The following is a 24,999-nucleotide window of genomic DNA, read 5'->3' on the forward strand; positions in this document are numbered from 1 at the left end:
AACATAGCACGTATCAGTAACGCCCTGTGATTTTTATGGCTGAATACTATTCCATTGTACAAACATGCCACATTTGTTTAACTATTCATCAGTTCCTGGATATTTGACAGACTTGTGGCTATCACAAATAATGCTATGAACAACCCTAATGAGTTTTGTGTAAACACAGGTTTCCAATCTCTTGGTTATATACAAAGAAGTATGACTGCTGAACCATATGGTATTTAACTTCAGAGGGACTATTTTCCAAACAAGCTGTATCATTTTACATTTCCAGCAGCCATGTATGAGAGTTCCAATTTCTCTATATCCTTGTCAGCATTTTTTACTATCTTTTTAAACTTTAGTCATCCTTTTGGGTATAAAGTGGTATGTCACTGTACTTCTGATTTGTATTTTCCTAATGACTAATTAGGTGAGCAACTTCATGAGTTTATTAGCCATTTGTATTTCTTCTCTGCAGAAATATATATTCATATTCATATTCTTTCCTTTTTTAAATTGGGTCATTTTTCTTTTTATTATTGAGCTGTAACAGTTCTTTATCTGGATATCAGATTCTCAGCAGATGCATTGCTTACAGATATTTTCTCTAATTCTGTTACCTGTTGTTTTATTTTCTTGACAGAGACCTTTGAGGTACAGTCTTTTTTTTTTTTAAGATTTACTTATTTGACAGGCAGAGATCACAAGTAGGCAGAGAGGCAGGCAGAGAGAGAGCGGGGAGGCAATCTCCCTGCTGAGCAGAGAGCCCGATGTGGGGCTTGATCCCAGGACCCTGAGATCATGACCTGAGCCGAAGGCAGAGGCTTTAACCCACTGAGCCACCCAGGCGCCCCACAAGTCTTTAATTGTAATTCAAACCATGAGGATTTACATCTGTAAATTTGCAAATATTTTCTTCTATTCTATAGGTTACCTTCCCATTTTGTGATGGTTTCCTTTGCTATGCTATACTGTTTTAGTATGATGCAGTCCACTTGTTTATTTTTGCTTTTGTTGCTTTTGCTTTTCTTTTTTAAGATTTGAGAGAGCAAGCACACCTGCAAGTAAGAAGTGGGGCAAAGGGAAAGAACGTCCAGAGCAGACTCCATGCCCAGCATGGAACCCAACACAGGGTTTGATTTCACGACCCCAAGACCATGACCCAAGTTGAAACTAAAAGTCAGACACCTAACTGACTGCACCACCCAGGCACCCTGTTGCTTTTGCTCTTAATGTATGTTCACAATTCCATCACCAAGACCTTTATCAAGGAGCTTATTCCCTATGTTTTCTTCTAGGAGTTTTATGGTCTCAAGTCTTATATTCAAGTCTTTTATCCATTTTGGGTTAATTTTTTTGTATAATTTAAGACAGTGGCCCAGTTTCATTCTTTTGTGTGTAGCTGTCCAGTTTTCCCATCAACATTTACTGGAGACTGTCATTTCCCCATCATATATTCTTGGCTCCCTTTGTTGTTAAGTTCTGAAATAAGGAACTGTGAATCTCTCAACTTTGCAATTCTTTTTTTTTTAAACTTTTTTTTTTAAAGATTATTTATTTATTTATTTGACAGAGATCACAAGTAGGCAGAGAGGCAGGCAGAGAAGAGAGGAGGAAGCAGGCTCCCCACCGAGCAGAGAACCTATGCGGTGCTCCATCCCAGGACCCTGGGATCACCACCTGAGTGAAAGCAGAGTCTTTAATCCACTGAGCCACCCAGGCGCCCGCCATTCTTTTTCAAGGTTATTTTGACTATATGGCATTAATTTCAGGATCAGCATACGAAATGCAAAAAAGTCAGCTAGGATTTTAATAGGGATTGCACTGAATCTATAGATCAATTTGAGGAATACTGCCATCTTAGTAGTAAGTCTTCCAATTGTTGAACACAGATAGCTTTTCATTTATGTAAGTCATCTTTAATTTTTTTAAATGATGTTTTAGAACTTCCAGAATACAAGGCTTGCACTTCATTTGTTAAATTTATCCCTAAATACTTTATTCTTTTTGATTCTATTATAAAAGGAACTGGTTTCTTAATATCCTTTTTAGATGGTTCTTCACTAGTATACAGAAACACAACTAATTTTTGTACATTGAGCTTGTATCATATAACCTTGTTGAATTCACTTATTAGCACTAATAGGCCTTGGGGACATCTTTGTGGATTTCTTAGAATTTTCTACATACAAGATCATGTCATCTGCAAAATCGTTTTATCTATTCCTTTCCAATCTGGATACCTTTATTTCTTTTTCTTACCTAATTGCCCTGGCTAGAACCTCCAGTACAATGTTGAATAAAAGTGTTAAGAGCAGGGACACCTGAGATTAAGCGTCTGCCTTCGGCTTGGGTTCTGGGATAGAGTCCAACATCAGGCTCCCCTTTTTCTTCCTCTCTTCTGCCTGCCATTCCCCCGCTCATGCGCTGTCTGATAAATAAAATCTTAAAAAAAAAAAAAAAAAAGGTGGTAAGAGCAAACATCCTTGTCTTATTACTGATCTTAGGAGTTAAACCTTCGGTCTTTCACCATTAAGTATGATGTCAGAGATAGGCTTTTCTATCTACTCCTTGTTTCTTGAGTGTTTCTATCATGAAAGGGTGCTGGATTTTGTCAAATGCTTTCTCTACATCTGCTGAGGTGATCATTTGTTTCTCCCCTCTTTATTCCATTAACACAGATTTTGACTTTTTGTGTTGAACCAACTTTGCAGTGCTAAGAATAAATCCCACTTCATCCTGGTGCATAATCCTTTTTATATGTTGCTGGATTCAGTTTGCATGTACATAGTTGAGAATTTTTTGTATTTACAAAAAATATTGATCTATAGTTTCTTTTACTTCTACTATCCTTGTCTAGTTTTGGTATCAGAGTTTTATTCTTGACTCAGTATCTAAGAATTTGTCCATTTCATCTAGGTTATCAGAATTGTTAGTATTCCACTGTTCACAGCATTCCTTTATAATCCTTTTTCATTTCTATAAGGTTGCCAGTAATCTGAGCATTCTTTTCTCTTATTAAAACCAGTTTTTATAGGGGCACCTGAGTAGCTCAGTCAGTTAGGCATCCAACTCGATTTTAGCTCAGGTCATGATCTCAAGGTCGTGAGATCAAGCCCTGCACCGTGATCTGTGCTCAGCGAAGATTCCTCTCTCTCTCTCTACCCCCCCACCCTTTGCCCCTCCCCTCCCCACCCCACGCATGCATGTTCTCCCTAAAATAAATCTTTTAAAAAAAATTATTTTTAAGAATAAAAGCAACTTAGATTAGCTTAATTCTAGGCTTAACAGCAAATCAGAAGTTTTTAAACCTTTGTACAGCAAGTAGAGAACTTCTCTACACTGTTAAGTCCATAGGGAGAAGAACAGACCTTAAGAAGTAGCTCTTTCCATCCTTCTAATCTAAGGTCTCTCACTCTTTAGTAGCAAAGGCTCTGTGAACTAGCTGCCCCACCGTGGAGCAGCTTCCAAAGGAGGGAATGAAATATCAACCCAAGGCTTCTAGTTATTCCTTTTTGCTGGCTTTCTCCTTAAACACAAAAGGGGGCAGGGAGCTTTGCTAGTCATAGTGATCTATGTTTATGATATATTTTGAGAACTTTATGCTTGTTATGAACAAACCATCCAATTATAATTTCTTTATCCTTAAAACAGGCAGAACACAGAGCTGGCAATACATTATACCTATACAACACAAAGTGTAAGATCCACTTGGAAGAAATGGAATTTTCACATGAGTTAAAAAAAAAAAATTGTCCTCCACTTACAGCCACTGTTTTAGATTTATACTTAGTATTCAATGGCTCATGATCATTTCTGCTATAGGCCTCAAAAGACAGAAAGTTGAATAAACAAGGCCAGTAGCATCCATCTGCCTATTCATGAACAGATTAAAATGTTCCCGAAATCATCAAACTGTTAAAGTCAACTAGAAATTATTAGATAATATCATGGGGCGCCTGGGTGGCTCAGTGGGTTAAGCCTCTGCCTTCGGCTCAGGTCATGATCCCAGGGTCCTGGGATCGAGTCCCGCATCGGGCTCTCTGCTCAGCAGGGAGCCTGCTTCCCTCTCTCTCTCTGCCTGCCTCTCTGCCTACTTGTGATCTCTGTCAAATAAATAAATAAAATCTTTAAAAAAAATTATTAGATAATATCAAATAGCAAAGCTAGAACTTGATTTATACTGACCCTAATAATAAAATTTCTCAATCTCATAAAAAGCTTCTAACAAGAAAATCTATAACTTACATTACAATAGTAAAATACTGACTCCTTTCTCCCTAAGTTCAGAAAAAAGGCAAGGATGTGGTAAACATCTCCCCTCTTTATTCCATTAACATAGTGTTTTACTTTGACTTTTTGTGTTGAACCAACTTTGCAGTGCTAGGTAAAGAAGTTTACCACTTCTTTTCAATATTGTACTTGAGGTCCTACTAATGCAATAAAGCATGAAAGAGAAACGAAAAGCCTACAGACTAAAAAACAAGAAAGAAAAACCTGCTGACATGATTACTCAAGTAGAAAACAGTAAGGACCTATTTAAAAACCTATTCAAGGGATGCCTGGGTGGCTGGGTTGGTTGGGCGTCTGCCTTTGTCTCAGGTAATGATCCCAGGACTCTGGAATCAAGTCCTCCATCAGGCTTACTGCTCAGCAGGGAACGTGCTTCCCTCAAATAAATAAATTAATAAATACCTCTTAAAAAAAATAAAAAATAAGTAAAAACCTATCAAAGACATGAATTTAATAAGGTCACAGAATAAAAGTTAGTAAATTATATCAATTACATTTCTATACTCTAGCAAAACAAAATTGGAAAAACAGAATTATTTTATTTTTTTTTTTTTTTTAAAGATTTTATTTATTTATTTGATAGAGAGAGATCACAAGTAGACAGAGAGGCAGGCAGAGAGAGAGAGAGAGAGGGAAGCAGGCTCAATATTATCAAGATATCCAGTGTCCTCAAACTGACCTACAAATTTATTATTTCCAAATCTATATTCCAGTAGACTTTGAAAGAAATCGGTATGATGAACCTAAAATTTATGTGGAAATGGAAAAGATCTTAAATAACAAAACCAATTTTGAAAGAAAATGACAAAGATGGAAGCTATAATAATTTAAGAGCATACTATTTGAAGAAAGGCCAATCAATGGAACACAAAGTCTATAGACACATTCAGACAGTCCAATAACTGAACATACACCTCACAAAAGATAATTTACGAATGGCCAATAAAGATCTGAGAAAGTGTTCAACATGAGTCATCAGGAAAATGCATATTAAAAACACAGTGAGGGGCACCTGGTGGTTCAGTGGGTTAAGCCTCTGCCTTCGGCTCAGGTCATGATCTCAGGGTCCGGCGATCAAGCCCTGCATTGGGCTCTCTGTTCAGCAGGGAGCCTGCTTCTCCCTCTCTCTGTGGCTGCCTCTCTGCCTACTTGTGCTCTCTCTGTCAAATAAATAAATACATAAAATCTTTAAAAAAACAAAAACAAAAACAAAAAAAACCCAGTGAGACACTACTACAAGCCCATTAAAATGGCAAAAATATTAAAAACTGACAAAAGCCAGTATTCATGAGGCTGTGGAACAGTGTAGAACTCTAAGAATGCCACTGGTACGAAAAATGGAAAAAACACTTTGGTAGTTTGGTACTTTCTTATAAAGTTAAATTTTACCTACCCTCTGACCCAAATTCCAGTCCTAATTATTTACCCCCCAAAATATAATACCCCCAAAAATATGACCATAAAAGGACCTATATAAAAATGCTTCCGGGGTGCCTGGGTGGTTCAGTGGATTAAAGCCTCTGCCTTCGGCTCAGGTCATGATCCCAGGGTCCTGGGATCGAGCCCCGCATCGGGCTCTCTGCTCCGCAGGGAGCCTGCTTCCTCCTCTCTCTCTTCCTGCCTCTCTGCCTAGTTGTGATTTCTCTCTGTCAAATAAATAAAGTATTTTAAAAAAAAATGTTTCCATTAATCCTACACATAATAACCAAGATATTGATATGACTCCCTATATCAATTATTAGGTATATAAAAATAAACTGTGGCATTTTCATGTAATGGAATACTCATGGGGGGAAAAAACATAAGCACGTTGTTTATACAACAACATGGAAGAAATTAAAAACCATTATGTTAAGGGAAAGAAGTCAAACACAGAATAGTACACACTGCATAATCTCACTGACATGAAATTCTAGAACAGGCAAAACACACCTATAATGACAGAAAACACAACAGTGATTACCCAAGGTGGAGTCAAGAACATACTTGACTAGGTTCCAAGGTATGTTTTAGGGATGATGGAAATGTCCTTTATCTTGACTGGAGTGGTAGCTTCACAGGTGTTTATATGCCCAAACTTACCAAACTTTACAGTCTTAATCTGTGCATTCTATTAAATGTAAAATATACTTCAAAAAAGCCATTTTGTAAAAATATGTATTTTTTCATAATGCTTGCAAGGATGCTATCTTTTTCTTAGAAATTACGAACACTAGGGGCACCTGGGCGGCTCAGTGGGTTAAGGCCTCTGCCTTCAGCTCAGGTCATGATCTCAGGGTCCTGGGATCGAGCTCCACATCAGGCTCTCTGCTCAGCAGGGAGCCTGCTTCCTCCTCTCTCTCTCTGCCAGCCTCTCTGCCTACTTGTGATCTCTGTTTTTCAAATAAATAAACAAAATCTTTAAAAAAAAAAAAGAAAAAGAGGGGCGCCTGGGTGGCTCAGTGTGTTAAAGCCTCTGCCTTCAGCTCGGGTCATGATCCCAGGGTCCTGGGATGGAGCCCCGCATCGGGCTCCCTGCTCAGCAGGGAGCCTGCTTCCTCCTCTCTCTCTGCCTGCCTCTCTGCCTACTTGAGATCTCTGTCTGTAAAATAAATAAATGGATAAATCTTAAAAAAAAAAAAAAGAAAAAAGAAATTACGAACACTAAATATGATATGGTTTTGACTGGCTTTTAAATAAAAGTTACTAGTAATTAACAAGTTTTTCTCTTCTCAAAATAGCAAAAGCAACACCTAACAAATGGAAGCATTTAAAAAATAATTCATAAATAATATTTTAAAATATAAAAAATAATAAAAACACATAAAAAATAATTCAGTTTTTTAAAAGTCCTACTTTTTTTTTTCTTTAAACTAAGCTCTACACCCAATATGGTGTTTGAACTCACAACCTTGAGAACAGGGCTGCATTCTCTACCAACTGAGCCAGCCAGGCAACCCCCATAAAAAAAATTTTTTTAAACCAAAAAATAAAACAAATCACACCAGGTATGTAAATATTATGTATTCAAGCAAAAATGTCATCTCCCCCAGTGAGGAACAGGGCCTCCTTTTTATGCTCCCAATAAGCACTTCACTCAAATACCTCTAAATACAGGATTTATTAGTTATATAGCAAATATGTTTATGTACCCCAGTTATCAAATAGTAACTATTTGTTAATTTACACATGATGGATTTGACCACAAAAAGAGCCATGGTATCTTAGAGTTGGAGAGTCCATTATTTACTCTCATTAGAACCCTGAAAAACTGCAAAATGCCTCAAGAGTAGTTGCCTCAAAATCTATAAGGAAAGTTCAACACTAAGTTCACTTATGGGCAGTAATCTTCTAAGTATCTTAGCCTTGGAAATTTATCTAAAAAATATAAAATCATGTTCTGAAGAAAGGGATATGGGGACAAGCAGAACAGAGGACAAGAAGTTGCTGTAGCTATTCACTCCCCACCATGGTCAGGATCTGCCCACTAGGACAGTGGTCTCTAAAGCTATTGCAGAGCACAATTTGAGAAAGAGTAATCTAGAGCAGACTGTCCAATATGATTATCAATTAGCAATGTGTAGCTACTAAGCACCTGAAATGTGGCTAGTCCAAAGTGAGATTGTTTTGTTTTTTTTACAACCCTTACAAATATGTTAAACTATATTGGGGGGTGAGGAGTAGAGCCAAAGTTGACCTAAGTGACAAAGTAGTTTATCAACTCCTCTTAAGTACATGGAAGCTGCACTGAATAGTGTCAGATTAAGTGAAGCTTACACTCAACAGCAGCCTAGTCAACGAGGCACAAAGGCCCACATTCCCAGGTATACTGAACAATGTTCAGTATATGAACATTGGCTCATGGTTAAGGAGGCGGGATTCCAAGATTGAATCTACTCTACTCACTCGGTTCAGCTATACCCTACTTCATACTCGTAGGCAAGTCTGCAAACACCGTCATGGTTCTGAAAACTGGATGCTGGGACTGAGCCCTGTTCACTTGGGGATCCTCATACCAATACACCAAAAGGCAAAGAAAGCAATCATGCATGATTGATATATGGAGAGCAAGGAGCACTACTTCTGGAACCCAGGACAACCACTCGGTCACCTCTTGCAACTCTCTTATCTAATACCTTGGTCAAAGGCTAACAAAGTTAAGACCACAAAGATCTCAGATCCCGGGTGCCTGGGTGGCTCAGTGGGTTAAGCCTCTGCCTCCGGCTCGGGTCATGATCTCAGGGTCCTGGGATCGAGTCCCACATCGGGCTCTCTGCTAAGCAGGAGCCTGCTTCCGTCTCTCTCTCTCTCTGCCTGCCTCTCTGCCTACTTGTGATCTCTCTCTGTCAAATAAGTAAATAAAATCTTAAAAAAAAAAAAAAAAAAGATCTCAGATCCCACAGAATGAATATCCCCAACCAAAATGGTAACAACTCATCCAGTCCAATGTTGGCATAAACCAAAATGAAACACGTAAATGACAAAAGTAACCACTATTATTTTTTATTCGTATTTTTTAAATTTTTGCTATTAAAGTATAGTTAACAGACAATGTTATATTACTTTCAGATGTACAACACAGTGACTCAACTGGTAACCATTATTATTAATTCAGGCTTCATGACCACTTGCAAAAGAGAGGCCTATAGATAGCAGCTATTTTTTTTGTTTTATTTATTTATTTATTTATTTGACAGAGATTACAAGTAGGCAGAGAGGAAGGCAGAGAGAGAGAGAGAGGAGGAAGCAGGCTCCCAGCCAAGCAGAGAGATAGCAGCTGTTTTATGTTGTTTCTTTTCCCCCTCCTCCTCTACCATATATGAAACGCAAAGGTGGTAAATAAGTTGCAGGTGAAAAATACGACAGAATTGACATTACCCCCCAAAACCAATAAAAATTTAATGACAAAAAGAGAAAAACAGGGCGCATGGGTCACTCACTGGGTTAAAGCCCCTGCCTTTGGCTCAGGTCATGACTCCATGACCTGGGTTCTGGGATCGATCCTCACATCGGGCTCTCTGCTCAGTAGGGAGCCTGCATCCTCCTCCTCCTCTCTCTCTCTCTCCCTGCCTCTCTGCCTACTTGTGATTTCTGTCTGTCAAATAAATAAATAAAATCTTAAAAAAAAGAGAGAGAGAAAAACATACAACAAATAGGATGAAATAAAAACAGAGATTTAATCCAAAATACACCAGAACTCACATTACATGTCCACGGATCAAATCCTCCAGATAAACCATAATTATGAGACATACTTAGAGCATAAAAATGAAGAAGGGCATAAAGGACAAATAGAGAGTACAAATATTAACCAAAGGAAAGTTTATATATCTACATTAATACCAAAGCAACCTAAAGAAAGGCAATATTAAAGAAAAACATAATAATAAAGGGTTCAATTTAACAGGAAACTATAACAATTTCAAACTGCACATATCTAAGAATATAAACTAAAAATACATAATTCTCGGGGTGCCTGGGTGGCTCAGTCGATTAAGCATCATGATTCCAGAGTTCTGGGATAGAGCCCTGCATTAGGCTCCCTGTCCAGCAGGGAGTCTGCTTCTCCCTCTGCCTACCCCCCCAACTTGTTCTCTCGTTCACTCTCTCAAATAAATTTTTTAAAATAAATAAATAAATAAATAAATATAAATAAAATATACAATTCTGAAGTTGACATATGTAATCCCCTAGTTGACAAATACAAGGAAAAATGGAGAAATCCAAAATCATAACTGGACACACTCTTCTCAGCAACTGATAAAAAGCAGACAAAAAACCAAAACATCCCCATTAATTACACTGAATATCTAAACAAGACAATTTTAAACTTGACTTAATGGATACACACACAGTATTTTCCCAACAACTGCAAAACACATTTTTTTTTAAGATTTTATTTATTTATTTGACAGAGAGAGATCACAAGTAGATAGAGAGGCAGGCAGAGAAAGAGAGAGGGAAGCAGGCTCCCCGCTGAGCAGAGAGCCCCATGCGGGACTCGATCCCAGGACCCTGAGACCACGACCCGAGCCGAAGGCAGCGGCTCAACCCACTGAGCCACCCAGGTGCCCCAAAAACACATTCTTTTAAAGCACACATTGAACACTTACAAATATGACCCCAAATACAGGACCTAAAGCAAGTCTCCACAAACATCAAAGAAATGATACCATACAGTAAGTTTTCTGATCACAATGTAATTTGCTAGAAATGAATAAACCCCAAACTCTAAATAGAAAATGCCCATGTTTGGAAATTAAGAAAATCTATATTCTACATAGCATAAGAAATCATACTTTAAAAAAAAAAACCACAAGATACGTGAACTTGCCATACCAGACATCAACAATTAACAGAATCAATAAAGCCATAGTGATGTGTTATACTGATCAAGGATAGACAAATAGAATGGAAGAGACAAATGACACAAAGCAGAATGCCCAGAATCAGACTCACGTATGTGCAGTCAACTGGTTTATGATAAATAGTACAAAGTTGGGAAAACAGATATTTAAAAGGAACAGCATAAGAATAGTGGGGGAAAAAGTAAAAATGAATCCTTACTTCACATAATACACTAAAGTCAATGCCAAATAGCTTGATTATAGACACAAAATGTGAAAGGTGAAAAAGAACCTAAAAAGGATTAGTATACAAAGATTATATTTCTGGGGCGCCTGGGTGGCTCAGTGGGTTAAAGCCTCTGCCTTCGGCTCAGGTCATGGTCCCAGGGTCCTGGGATCGAGCCCCACATCGGGCTCTCTGCTCCGCGGGGAGCCCGCTTCCTCCTCTCTCTCTGCCTGCCTCTCTGCCTAGTTGTGATTTCTCTCTGTCAAATAAATAAAGTATTAAAAAAAAAAGATTATATTTCTTAAAATCATACAAATCAATGAAATGGCCAACTGAAGGAAAAAAAAAAGACAAGAAATTTGAACAAGTTCATCACAAAGAGGAGGAGAAAGAAACCCAATAGGGCAATGGACAACCATCACAATGGCAAAAATTTTAAAGTTAGAGAAGACAAAGTGTTGGTAAGAATGTGGGGGTAAAGTGCTGCTGGTCGCAGTATCAACTGTACAAACGCTTTGGAGAACAGGCCAAAAGAGCAACCAATCTGTAATGAAATGTAATGATTGGGGCACGTGGGTGGCTCAGTGGGTTAAAGCCTCTGCCTTCGGCTCAGGTCATGATCTCAGAGTCCTGGGATCGAGCCCCACATCAGGCTCTCTGCTTGTCAGGGAGACTGCTTCCTCCTCTCTCTCTGCCTACTTGTGATCTTTGTCAAATAAATAAATAAAATCTTTAAAAAAAAAAAGGGGGGGGGACATTTATTAAGTTTAAAAAAAAAAAAAAAAAAAACCTAGGCAAAAGAAAACAAAGGCTGGGATGCCTAGGTGGCTCAGTTGGTTGAGCATCTGCCTTTGGTTCAGGTCGTGATCCCAGAGTCCCGGGCTGGAGACTGGCATCAGCCCCTCATGTGGCTCCCTGGTCAGTGGGGAGTCTGCTTCTGCTTCTCCCTCTGCCTCTGCCCCTCCCCCTACTGGTGCTTGCTCTCTCTCAAATAAATAAATAAAATCTTCAAAAAAAAAAAAAAAAGAAAAGAAAAAAAAAGAAAGAAAAGCAAGGCAACTGGGCGCCTGGGTGGCTCAGTGGATTAAAGCCTCTGCCTTCGGCTCAGGTCATGATCCCGGGGTCCTCGGATCGAGCCCCACATCAGGCTCTCTGCTCCGCAGGGAGCCTGCTTCCTCCTCTCTCTCTGCCTGCCTCTCTGCCTAGTTGTGATTTCTCTCTGTCAAATAAATAAAATATTAAAAAAAAAAAGAAAAGCAAGGCAATTATTAACTCCAGGAGATAAAAAGGGGAGGGGTATACAGTTACAAGAGAATACTTAGCTCAGCAATGAACAGTATTACATAGTTATAACAACACTCACTAGTGGCTTAACAGTAACCAAAATAGAACTCTCTTAAGGGGATAAGGGGAAGAAAATAAGAGAGCTAAATTTTTATCTATGGAGGCAGAAAGTCAGTAACATCCGGAACTGAAAAATCAAAATACAGCAGTTATGGCATACTATCAAAAAAAAGAGCTAGATACTAAGAGTAACAGCTAGAAGAATAAACGTGGTAGCTTCTGGAGAAAGGTACTAGAAGATGGGGGAAGGTTGGGAGTGGAATGATATTTGTCACCGAAAGGCTTTTAGTGCAGTTTGGCTTTAAAAATACAGAAAATTTACTTTGAAAATTTTGAAATTCTCCAATTTTATTGCAATGTCAATGTATCCTCGCATTTAATAGGCCTGTCAATGTATTCTGGCATTCAACAGACCTGCTTTATTGTCATATAAAGGTTTAAGCCATTTTTAAAATTTAGAGTGTACATACAATCTATTTTAAAATCTCACCAAAATTAAAGTTCTGAAAATTATTTACCCCAACTGACTCAATAAATCAAAGAAATCAGAACAGATTTTTTTAAGTCTAGAAATGCAAGAGAATATAATTCAAGTACAAAAAAATTAAATTAGTAAGTATACTACCCAGAGAGAGATTTTTATTGGGCTACTAAACACCTGAAACATTAACATCTGAACTCCTAATCTTGCCTCCTAAACCTAAAGCTTTCAAAGGAGTTTCTTCATCTCAGTAAATGTTAAGTTCATACTTAAGTATCTAAAACAAAACTTTGGAATCATCCCCAATTCTTCAACTTACACAAATCAACTCATCATCAACAAATCCTGTCTACCTTCAAAACACATCCAAAATCTGACCACCTAGAATCTCTACCCTTACCACCCAGGTCCAAGTCACCATTACCCCTCACCTGGATTTTTGCCAACAGCTTTAAATTCCTAACTCTGCCTTCAGCCTTGTTCCTTCCTCCCTACTTTCTCCTCACTTCAGCTTCTCCACACAACAGCCATCGTGATCTTTCAGAACTTAAATCAGGCTCTGTTATTTCCCTGCTCAAAATCCTTCAGTGACTTCTCATCTCAATCAAAGTAAAAGCAAAGGCTCAATGTTAACTACTACTTCCTAGTTCTGTCCCTACTCCTTCTGCTCCAGTTAGGTTTGCTCCCTTGCTATTATTTCTTGGATGCATTAAGCATATTTCCACCTGAGGCTAAAAAGTGTTCCAGACAAAGGGAACAGCTCTGCTTTCAAAGAAGTGATATATATTTTTTTGGTTTCAGAATCAGTAAAAGAAAAAATAATACAAAAATTTGTTTTGATACCAAGAGTAGTGCACACATACACGCATGTGCACCACACACACTTCATATACAAGAATATGAAAAGCCTAAATTAAAAGCAAACTGGCATTTTTAAAGAACATGAGCATAGTCAAATGGTCTACCACCACAAAGTAAAACTGATAAAAAGAAATACACAGATGACTGAATTTTAAAAATTCTATTAATAGAGGGCATCAACCAGTCAAATAAAAATACTCTATCACATCAATGTAACCCCCTCATCAGAAAAATACTTCAGAAAATAAAACAAACTTAGGACTATTTTATCAAATCTTTTCTTGATATTTCAAACATTACTGGAAACTTTTTAGCCATCTCAAAGTGCAGTTAACTCCACCAAAAGATTTAATGTAGAATCCAACCCAGTACACCTTTCAATTTCACCCTCAATTCTAAAAATCAAATATTCTTGAGAATAAAAAATGACCCCTGAGAGGAAAAATCACCCCTATTTCATCATTTGGCTTACCTTGTTTTAATTCCTCTAGCAGTAGTGTCTGCTAGGTAAGCCAAAGACTGGAGCTGCACTATTCCCAGCAACCTTTGGAGTCCTGCACAATGTTAGTTTCTGTAAGGATTAGTTTGGTGATTCCTGTTCTTTTCTTCCACAAAATCTTGCTCTGTAAGTGGAGTCTTCTCTTTCTTATTTCTCTGTGTATCCCGCCAATTCATCCACCCACGATTTAAGGTAATCCAAGTATTTCTCACATTCTAAAACATCCCAAGAATACTTAGGAGATTAAAAAACAAAGTTTAAAGTAATTACTGCTAACCAGAAACATGTAAAATGTCACAACTGAAGCAACAACGGACCATTAACAGTGAATGCCACAGAAAACACACACAACACAAGGCACTCCCCCTAACAAATTTTTCCAAACATTCAAAGCTTTAATCTCTCTATTACACAAATGGTTCCAAAACATGTGGATAACATGCTCATCAACTCATTTTTTTTTTAAAGATTTTATTTATTTATTTGACAGATAGAGATCACAAGTAGGCAGAGAGGCAGGCAGAGAGAGAGAGAGAGAGAGAGAGAGAGAGGAGGAAGCAGGCTCCCCGCCAAGCAGAGAGCCCGACGCGGGACTCGATCCCAGGACCCCGAGATCATGACCCGAGCTGAAGGCAGCAGCTTAAACCACTGAGCTACCCAGGCGCCCCTCATCAACTCATTTTAAGGGGCATATATAGGTGGGGATCAAAAATTTAGTAACAACAGCAACAACAACCACCAAAAATAGACTATAAGCCCCAATCAACAATTTTAGCAACAAGACATGCACTATCATCAAATAATACTTATCCTAAAAAGAAAAAGCAGAAATACCACCATAAAAATTATCTTCAGAATTAGTCATCCTGATAGAAAAACAAATGGTAAAACTGCTATAATATTCTCAATAGACTGGTAACAGTGATTTGGTAAAATTCAACATTAGTTAAAACTCGAAAAAGCTAGAGACCTGGCCACACCTGGCTGGCTCAGTTGGTAGGGCATGTGACTTGATCTTGGGGGGTCGTAAGTCTGAGCCCCATGTTGGGGTTAGAGTTTACTTTAAAAAAGGGGGAACCAGGGAGCCTGGGTGGTTCAGTGGGTTAAGCCCCAGCCTTCGGCTCAGGTCATGGTCTCAGGGTTCTGGGATCGAGCCCCGTATCCGGCTCTCTGCTCGGCAGGGAGCCTGATTCCCCTCTCCCTCTGCCTGCCTCTCTGCCAACTTGTGATCTCTCTCTGTCAAATAAATAAATAAAATCTTTTAAAAAAAGGGGGTGGGGGCCTGGCTGCTGGCTGGCTCAATCAGTAGAGCATGCAGCTCTTGATCTCGGGGTCATGAGTTCAAGCCTTATGCTGGGCACAGAACTTACAAAAAAAAAAAAACAGGAAAAAAAAAAAAAAGCCAGACATGGACAACTTTCTTAATTTTTAAAATTCTCTTCCTCTACCAACCTCTTATAAATTAGCATTCCCCAAGGTTTTGTCCTCTCGTTATAAAAAAAGGCACTTACTAGATAATTTCTTCTATACACATACTTCTAATTACTACATGTAAGCTGTTAAGATACAAATTCATATCCTCAACAAAATCTCCATCGCCAGTGCTACTCAGATACCCAACAGCCTACTGGACATCTCTGTCCTGAATTCTTAAAGGCACCTTAAACTCAACAGTCATTCTACTATGTTCATCCTCCACAATTTATTATACCACCATCCACCCACATGAGGAAAACAAAGCCAAGGCAGGGAAAAAAAGGAGCAATCCATATAATGACAGCAACAATGAAAAAGCAGCACTTACATTACAGAAATACCCAGAACGGCCCATATGCTCAAAAAAGGAAAAATAAAATACCATCACAGAATTCTGATAATCTGCGTGACTCAGTAGGTTCAGTGTCTGCCTACAGTGCAGGTCGTGATCATCTCGGGTGCTGAGATTGAGCCCAAGTCAGAATCCCAGCTCAGTGGGAAGTCTTCTTCTCCCTCCCCCGTTGCTCCTCTCCCTCACCCTGCTCATGCTCTCTCTCTCTAATAAAATTTTTAAAAAACAAAAAAAGCATTTTGATTATCATTAGAAATAAAGGTATATAAACTGCGTAAATATAATTTTCCAAGAAAGAGATAAATGAATGTGTCATATACAACTGTGCTAACACAGAGAAAAATATAAAAGCACATATATCACATAAAAGCACATATATTAAAACATCAACAGTGGTAAAGATGGAGATGAAAGAGTACATAAAGAATGAAAGCTTTTACATTTTACTTCTATGTTTATACAACACTTGCATCTTTCACATCAAAAATAAACATACTGATAAGCTATGAAATAAAAAACAGGGGCACCTGGGTGGCTTAGTCGTTAAGTGTCTGCCTTCAGCTCAGGTCGTGATCACAGGACCCTGGGATAAGCCCCACATCCGGCTCCCTGCTCTGCGAGGGGTCTGCTTCTCCCTGTCCCACTCCCCCTGCTTGTGTTCCCTTTCTCTGTCAAATGAATAAATAAAATCTTAAATATATATATACTATTATACCTATGTAAAATATATTGGGAAAGCTCAAAAGTGAATCTGAATACATCTACACAATAACGTGTACACAAATGTTCACAGCAGCATTATTCGTAATAGTTAAAAAGTGGACACAATCTAAATGTCCATCAACTGATAAATGGATAAAGAAAACGTGGTATACACATGTAATCAACTGTTATTTAGCCACAGACAAGAATGAAGTATTCATACAAGCTACATGGATTAACCTTAAAAACATTATGCTAAGTAAAGAAGCTAGTCACAAAAGGCCACACATTATATGATTCAATTTATATAAAATGTCCAGAAAAGACAAATCTTTAATAACAGATAAACTAGTAGTAGTAAGGGGCTAGGAAGAAAATGAAATGGAGAGTGATATACTAGTATACACATGGGGCTTCTTCTAATTTTATTCTAAAATTAGACATTGAAGGGGCACCTGGGTGGCTCAGCCAGTTAAGCATTTGCCTTCAGGTCAGGTCCCGAGCCCAGGCTCCCTGCTCAGCAGGGAGTCTACTTCTCCCTCTCCCCACACCCCAGCCCTGTTCATGCTCATTCTCATGCACTCTCTCTCTCAAATAAATAAACGAAATCTTTGAAGTTAGACATTGGCAATGGTTGCATAATTCTGTTAATATACTAAAAACTCCTGAACTCTATTAAGGTAGGTTATAGCGCCATAAAGCAGTTACCAAAAAATGAATATGAAACAAAGATTCTGGGCGCCTGGATGGCTCAGATGGTTAAGTGTCTGCCTTCAGCTCAGGTCATGATGCCAAGATCTTGGAATCGAGTCCCGCGTCTGATTCCCTGCTTAGCGGGGAGTCTGCTTCTCCCTCTTTCCCTGCTTCTTCCCCTGCTTGTACTTGCTCTCTCTCATATGAATAAATAAAATCTTAAAAAAGAAGAAAAAGAAACAAAGATTTTAATGTGCACCAAACTTTTAAAATAAGCCTAGGGCACCTGGGTGGCTCAGTCAGTTGAGTGGCTGCTTTCGGCTCAGATCATGATCTCAGGGTCCTGGGACAGAGTCCTGCATCCGGCTCCCTGGTCAGTGGAGAACCTGTTTCTCCCTCTCCCTCTGCCTGCTGCTCTGCCTACTTGTGCCTTCTATCTCTTTCAAATAAATAAATAAAATCTTTAAAATAAGCCTAAATTTATCTTCTGAAAATTATCTATTTTTGTTCTTGAAAAAAGTCTCACTTAGGGCACCTGGGTGGCTCAGTGAGGTTAGGCATCTGACTTCTGCTCAGATCATGATCTCAGGTCCTGGAATGGAGACCTGCATTGGGCTTCACACAGGGCGGGGAATCTACTTCTCCCTCTCTTTCTTTCCCTCTGCCCTTCTCCTGCTCATACTTGCTCTCTCAAATAAAATCTTTAAAAAAAAAGAAAAGAGCCTAGTGACTGCCTTAGTGATAAACTTTCAAATACTAGGGGCGCCTGAGTGGCTCAGTGGTTTAAGCCTCTGCCTTCAGCTCAGGTCATGATCTCATGGTCCTGGGATCGAGCCCCACATCGGGCTCTCTGCTCACCAGTGATCCTGCTTCCCCCTCTCTCTCTGCCTGCCTCTCTCCCTGCTTGTGACCTCTGTCAGATAAATAAATAAAAATCTTATTAAATAAATAATATAAATAAATATTTATATAATTATATATATTATAAAATATATATTTATATTTATAAATAATATAAATATGTTTATAAATAATATAAATTAAAAATAAATAGAAATAAAATTTTTAAAAATTTCGAATACTAGTTGAACTGATTTGACAAAATAAATTTCAAGAGACACCTGAGTGGCTCAGTTGGTTAAGCATCTGCCTTCAGCTCAATACATGATCCCAGGGTCCTGGGATGGAGTCCCAGGTTGAGCTTCTTGCTCAGGCTCGGTGGGGAGACTGCTTCTCCCTCTGCCTGCTGTTCCCTCTGCTTGTACGTGCATGCTCGCTCTCCCTCTTTCTCTCTGACAAATAAATCTTTAAAGCAAATAAATAATAAATTTCAAATTTTCATGTTGACAAGATTATCTTCTTAAAATTTCCTGGGGGCGCCTGGGTGGCTAAGTTGGTTAAGCCTCTGACTTCAGCTCAGGTCATGATTCTCAGGGTCCTGGGATGGAGCCCCGCACTGGATTCTCGGCTCAGTGGAGAGCCTGTTTCCCCTCTCTCTGCTTGCTTCTCTGCCTACTTGTGATCTCTCTCTCTGTCAAATAAATAAAATCTTTAAAAATAAATAAATGAATATTTCCTAGCATTTGTTTTATTCAGTAACTAAATTTTCTGAGATAAAGTGTTCTAAAACAATGTATTTTTTGTATTTTTTTTTAAAGATTTTATTTATTTGCCACAGACAGTGATCACAAGTAGGCAGAGAGGCAGAGAGAGAGAGGGGGAAGCAGGCTCCCTGCTAAGCAGAGAGCCCGATGTGGGCCTTGATCCCAGGACCCTGAGATAATGAACTGAGCTGAAGACAGAGGCTTAAACCACTGAGCCACCCAGGTGTCCTAAGACAATGTATTTTAAATATACACAGTGACTGATGCCAAGGCTAGATATATTCCCTATCCTCAAAGACCTCACAGAAAAGTTAAGTAGTATATATCCTCTAAAATGGAACTATATTGTGACTCTTGACCTCAAAATGGTGATTTTCAAGCCCCGCTTTGGGACCTAAAGCTTTTGAATAAATAAATGAAGATAAACAAAAAGTGAAAAAATAAATGAACAGATAGATAGCACCTGGCTGGCTAAGTCAAGAGAGCATGCAACTCTTCATCTCCAGGTGGTTAACTTCAAGCCCCATGTTGGGACCTGGAGCTTACTTCAGAAACATGAAAACAGGGGCACCCAGGTGGCTCAGTTTTTAAGCATCTGCCTCTGGCTTAGATCTTGATCCCAGGATCCTGAGATGGAGCCCCCCATCACATCTGGTTCCCTGCTCAGCAGGAAGCCTGCTTCTCCCTCTCCCACCCCCCCTGCTTGCATTGGTGGTTCAGTGGTAGAATTCTCGCCTGCCACCCCCCCTGCTTGTGTTTGGCTCAGGTCATGAAGAAGCCCTTTGTCAGGTTCCCCTGCTTGTGTGTGGGGGGGGGTCTGCTTCTCCCACTTCCTCTGACCCTCCCTCTGCTTGTGCCCGCTCTGAAATAAACAAATAAAATCTTTAAAAAAAAAAAAATCCTTAAAAGACCTCCTGGCACATCATATGCACCAGACCTATTAAGTATAATAATTATCACTTAACTACTTGACAACTTCATTTCCATATTATCGTTATCCCTTTCAGCTTCAATAACCTCATTAATTCTAAACTACTTAATTATTTACATTAAAGCAATAGTTCTCGGGGCGCCTGGGTGGCTCAGTGGTTTAGGCCGCTGCCTTCGGCTCGGGTCGTGATCTCAGGGTCCTGGGATCGAGTCCCGCATGGGGCTCTCTGCTCGGCAGGGAGCCTGCTTCCCTCTCACTCTCTCTGCCTGCCTCTCTGCCTGCTTGTGATCTCTCTCTGTCAAGTAAATAAATAAAATCTTTTAAAAAATAAAAATAAAAAAAATAATAAAGCAATAGTTCTCAAGGTGTGATATAGGGACTGTCAGGACTCCATAGATACTTTCAGGGGGTTCATTAGATCAAATCATTCTTGAAAAAAAGACCAAAGTGCAAAACAGACCAATGGTTTAACACAACACTACACAAAAAAAAATATAGAGGCAATTTCAGATTCCACATTGCAACTAACCTTTAAGAAATTACCTCTTGAGGTTTGTTGTAGAATCAAAGAAGAATATCGCAATTATCTGGACAGATCATTAAAGTACTCCTCCCAACATACTGGTGTGAAGCTGTATTTTCTTCATACACCTCAACCAGAACAACATATGACTGAATGCAAAAACTGACAGGAAAACCAGCTGTCTTCTATTAGGCCAAATATTAAAGAGATTTACAAAAATGTAAAACAGTTGCCATTCTGTCAGTAAATTTTTTTGGTTTTGGAAGACAGTTTCTTTTTTCCATAAAAAAATGTTATTTATGTAACCTGTAATTAGTTTATTAGCTATTTTTCAATGAATTAATATATTTAAGTTAACTTAAGAATACAATGATTACCAATAGATATAAACCATATAAACAAAAGCTACTTGGAGTCCTACATCATTTTTAAGAGTGTAAAGGAATCCTAACCAAAAAGTCTGAGAACTGCTTCTTTAGAGTAATACTTAATACCCCACTTTTATTTACATTGAGTTTTCTTCTCTGTGAATCTCACACATGCAGCCATAGATGTTTAAAGTAAGCAGAAGAGGGGCGCCTGGGTGGCTCAGTGGATTAAGCCGCTGCCTTCGGCTCAGGTCATGATCTCAGGGTCCTGGGATCGAGCCCCGCATCAGGCTCTCTGCTCAGCAGGGAGCCTGCTTCCTCCTCTCTCTCTGCCTGCCTCTCTGCCTGCCTCTGCCTACTTGTGATCTCTCTGTCAAATAAATAAAATAAAATCTTTAAAGTAAGCAGAAGAAAGCAAGGATATAAATCTTGCTTTCTTCCAATGTACTATAATGCAATTAAGCATAAGATATTGCCCCTCCAAAAAAGAAAAAAGGATGGTCGAGTTAACAGAATTATCCATCCGTCAGAAGTAACTACAGTAGTATGATACAGCTGTAATACAGAACTTATGCAGAAATAGAGCCAACGAACTTTCCCTGTGACAAAAGATGCACAGAAAAATCCGAGCTGCTGAAGGGGTAACATCGTCCTTAAGTGAATTACCTTCCATAACAGTTTTATTGGAGTTGATTTCAAACTACCATCTAGACTTCTGGTCACCTTCAATAAAGGTTAATCATAGAACTCTACATGGAACATAATCTGCTCCAAAAAGTCTGAAAAAATATTTAACTACTAAAAAAACATTATTTTGAATTGTGCAATTCTAGTTACCTTCATTATTACAATAAATACAATCGGACAGTGCTGTAATAAATTACCATGCTATAAAAGGCCATCCAGCAATGGGGAGTAATGGCATTCATTAATTAGGGCCCTTTTTCCTTCCTTTTCGGAGCATTATTTATTGATTTAAATGCCTCATACAAAACCTTGTAGGAGTTTGATGTTTAAAAAAAAAATTATTGTTCACTACAGAATTGTAATACTAACCACTGGGAAATGAGAGCAAACTTTCCTGAGCCAGGATGATTAAGGTGGACAGAAGCTCATAAGCCAGGCAAGTTTTGTTCTAGAGAGGGTACTTCCAAAGTCACATTATCTAATCTAAGGGGCATATAACTGCATTCTGCTTAAAAGGAGTAAGTGCCTGATAGAGTTTTCTCATTTCCTCACATACTCTAGGCCCGAATTTGCAGCTTCCAAATTAAATGCCTTTTAAGCACTTTTCATCCTACTCTCATATCTAATTCCATAATAAGAATTCTTAAGTTCTTCAAATTAAAAATAATTCCACTGAAAAGGAGAAACTAAGGACCCAATAAAAAGAGACACTGAATATACCAGAGTTCACTGCAAGCAGGTTTTAAACTGAAATCCGTGTTACTCAGCTTTTTAAAATTAAAGGGGGAAAAACAACCCATCTTACTATTCCACCAAGTAGCACTCTTTCATTGGTTTTTGTTAAGGTTAATTATTTAATGAAACTTCATGTGATAATGCTCGTTAATACTGTGCGCTGCAATTACTTTTTGCTGAAAGAATCCCATTTCAACTCTTAAAGGTGCGCAGTACTTCTCAAAGCACAAAGATTTAACTCCTTCCTCATCCCCGCTGCGCTCCCCGCCCCCCACCCCGGAAAAAACAGTACCTGCAGCAGGGTTTCCTGATCTCAACACTGGGGGGGGGGGGGGGGGGTGAGGGCTGGGGGATGGGGAGAGGGTGGGAGAGTTCCCTAATTTTTGGACTCGCTATCCCATTCTGCCTGAATAAAACAAATCCCCTGTTGTAAATAATCTTATGAACAGTGACACAGAGGATCCAATTCCCTTCTGCTCGCATCTATCCCTATAAACTTCACTATGGCCCTCAATGCACCCCCTTCTACTCCAGAGCAGCCCTACCTGTGCCCAGACTTACAGATCAAAGCAGAATTACTCCATGACCTTGTACCCAGGCCACTGCTCCCCTCCAAGATCCTCACATCACATCCTGCAGACTACAGAGACCTCACGGTTCAGGCCGGGTCAGCGGCCGGGGGACCGCACGGAAGCAAGCCGCAGAAACCGCAGGAGCGCGTTGGCTGGTGGGGCTGACTCGGGGAAAACGCGGGGAAGGAAAGACGCCGGGGGCGGGGACAAGGCCGGGGGCTACCTGCGGACCAGCGCCGACACCTCCCCAGTAGTCGCAATGCTACACCTCACCTCCGGGTTCTGGATGCCCTCTCAGCCGCCTTGAGACCCCTGGCCTGACCCGCGGTCCTCGGTCATGGCCCCTTATTACCTCTGCCTACCCAGCCAGCAGTGGCAGGTGATGAGGCGACGGGGCACCCGAGACGCGCAGGCTGATTGCCTACCTCAAGCGACAGAGTCTTCGAGCCGCCTACTCCCTCCCAGGGGCTCCCGGAGCCCGGACCACGGGAGTAGGAAGAGGCGTACGATGCAAAACGACACAGAAGGTGGGACAGGAAGCGGTTGTGGGGGGGTCGCCAGCTCTCCGGAGAGGCTGGCAGAAGGGAGGTGAGGAAGCAGGAGGCACGACAGCACGCGGCGGGGACGTCGGAAAGCTAGCCTACCTTCCTCAGTCCTGGCCGACGGTCCAACACAAGCCAGCGGATCGCTTCACATCCGGGTATCAGAAGACAGCAGCTTCTGCCGCGACCGCCGCCTCTCCCGCGGCGCAGATACGCCAAACTTCCGGCGACGACGGCGACGCCTCGCCCGTCAGATGGGAGTTACCTGTGACCGTCTTGGTCGCGCTTGCGCAACGCTCCTCTTCAGCCGTCACAGGCTCAGCTGACGGGCCCAGAGGAGGAAGATGGCCGCCACGTTCACTGCGTGTCACGTAGTTTTTCACCCCGGCCGGGACGGCTGGCGTCGGGGAAAAGCAAGCCAGCGTACACCCTCAGCGCAGGCGCGGTGGGAGGCCTCGCGTGCGCGCACCGCGGGTGGGCACCTCGCGGGGAAGCGGCGGCGCCCCCAGGCGGCGACCTCTGGCCCATCCCCGGGATGTCTCTTAATAAAGTCACCCACTCCGCCAGCTGTGGTGATTTGTCTTAGAAATCCTTCGCCGTTGGTCCTTCTGTGGGTTGCGGGTAGCGCTCTCTGCGACTTCTATTTCAAATACGTTTAATCTTTGGCATGGGCCAGTGTAAAGAAAACGGGAGGCAATTGGCCCTTCTCTTTCCTTCCCCTGCCCTGCACTCCAATGCTTCCAAAAAATCCAGGGCTTCACCTTATCCTTACACTTTCCACCTTGTGTGCGGGCGCACGGGAGTCGACAAGAAATTGTAGATGTTCTATTAGATTTAGTCATGGCGGGTGTTCACCCGCTTTGGTTTTTCGAAGCCTGTAAAGATAGAACACAGGTTTCAATCACTAGTATTCGTGGCTCTCACACTCTTGAACATGCTTACTGTGCTATTCTTATTTGCAGAACTGTGAGATTGGGTAAAACCGGTACTCATGCCTTTGAGAATCTGAAGAGAGATGATAATACGTGGGTTCTCCCCTTACTGACCTGTTTTTATGAAACTTTTAAGTACAATCAAAATATGCTCTAAGTCTATCAAGCCTGATGTCAAGCTTGATTTTCTGATAATACATCTTCCACAAAACTTTATTGAGCCGCTTGTCAGTTTTGTCTGGAAAGAGTTTGTGGTTTAAAAACGAAAGCCAGAGTTATTGATGGGTGAAGCCATTGCCCACATCACCATACACTGTGTTACTTGGCAAAAACCTGCCTATGCGCCCCCATTCCCTGTTTCTAATATATATACTTTAACAGCATATGCCAAGTGACTTTAATGGGGGTGGGGTGTGGGGAGACAAGTCAGGAGTAGACTGCCAACCTGATTAAAGTGCTTTAGGTACCAGACCATTTCACCTATATTTGCCTCACCTTTAGATTTTCAGACAACTGGTGGGATTTCCTTTCCTGTGTAAACCGCTTTATTTTTAGTGACTCAAGTCCTGTGCACATGCCTGCACACACATACACACAAACACACACCCCATATTTACAAGTTTCCATTCCCACAAAATAGGCCTCTGCTTTTTTTTTTTTTTTTTGAAAGATGGTATTTATTTATTTGAGAGAGAGTGAGAGCAAGAGAGCACCACCAGAGGAGCAAAGGGAGAGAAGCAAATTCCCTCCTGAGCAGGGAGCCTGATGGGATGCAGGACTCTATCCCAGGACACTGGGATCATGACCTGAGCCAAAGGCAGATACTTAATCAACTGAGTCACGCAGGCACCCAGTAGGCCTCTGCTT

At 40.3% G+C, this 24,999-nt stretch overlaps 1 protein-coding gene across 8 annotated transcripts in view; it reads right to left on the bottom strand.

Annotated features, from left to right (window-relative positions):
* The window catches only part of ESCO1 (establishment of sister chromatid cohesion N-acetyltransferase 1), an 85,230-nt gene extending 61,475 nt beyond the window's left edge, over window positions 1-23,755 (bottom strand). For 5 of the 8 annotated variants that reach the window (XM_046025377.1, XM_046025375.1, XM_046025376.1 and 2 more), the window contains exon 1: window positions 23,303-23,752. The gene's annotated coding sequence lies outside the window, so the exon portion shown is untranslated. Of the gene's footprint in view, window positions 1-13,988; window positions 14,231-23,083; window positions 23,273-23,302 lie in introns of those variants that run through there. The other 3 variants (XM_046025374.1, XR_006821060.1, XM_046025373.1) reach the window with 3 other exon arrangements.
* Window positions 23,756-24,999: the final 1,244 nt, after the last annotated feature.

Source organism: Meles meles, chromosome 12 (genome assembly GCF_922984935.1).
Source record: "Meles meles chromosome 12, mMelMel3.1 paternal haplotype, whole genome shotgun sequence".
In the NCBI taxonomy this organism is placed as follows: Eukaryota; Metazoa; Chordata; class Mammalia; order Carnivora; family Mustelidae; genus Meles; species Meles meles.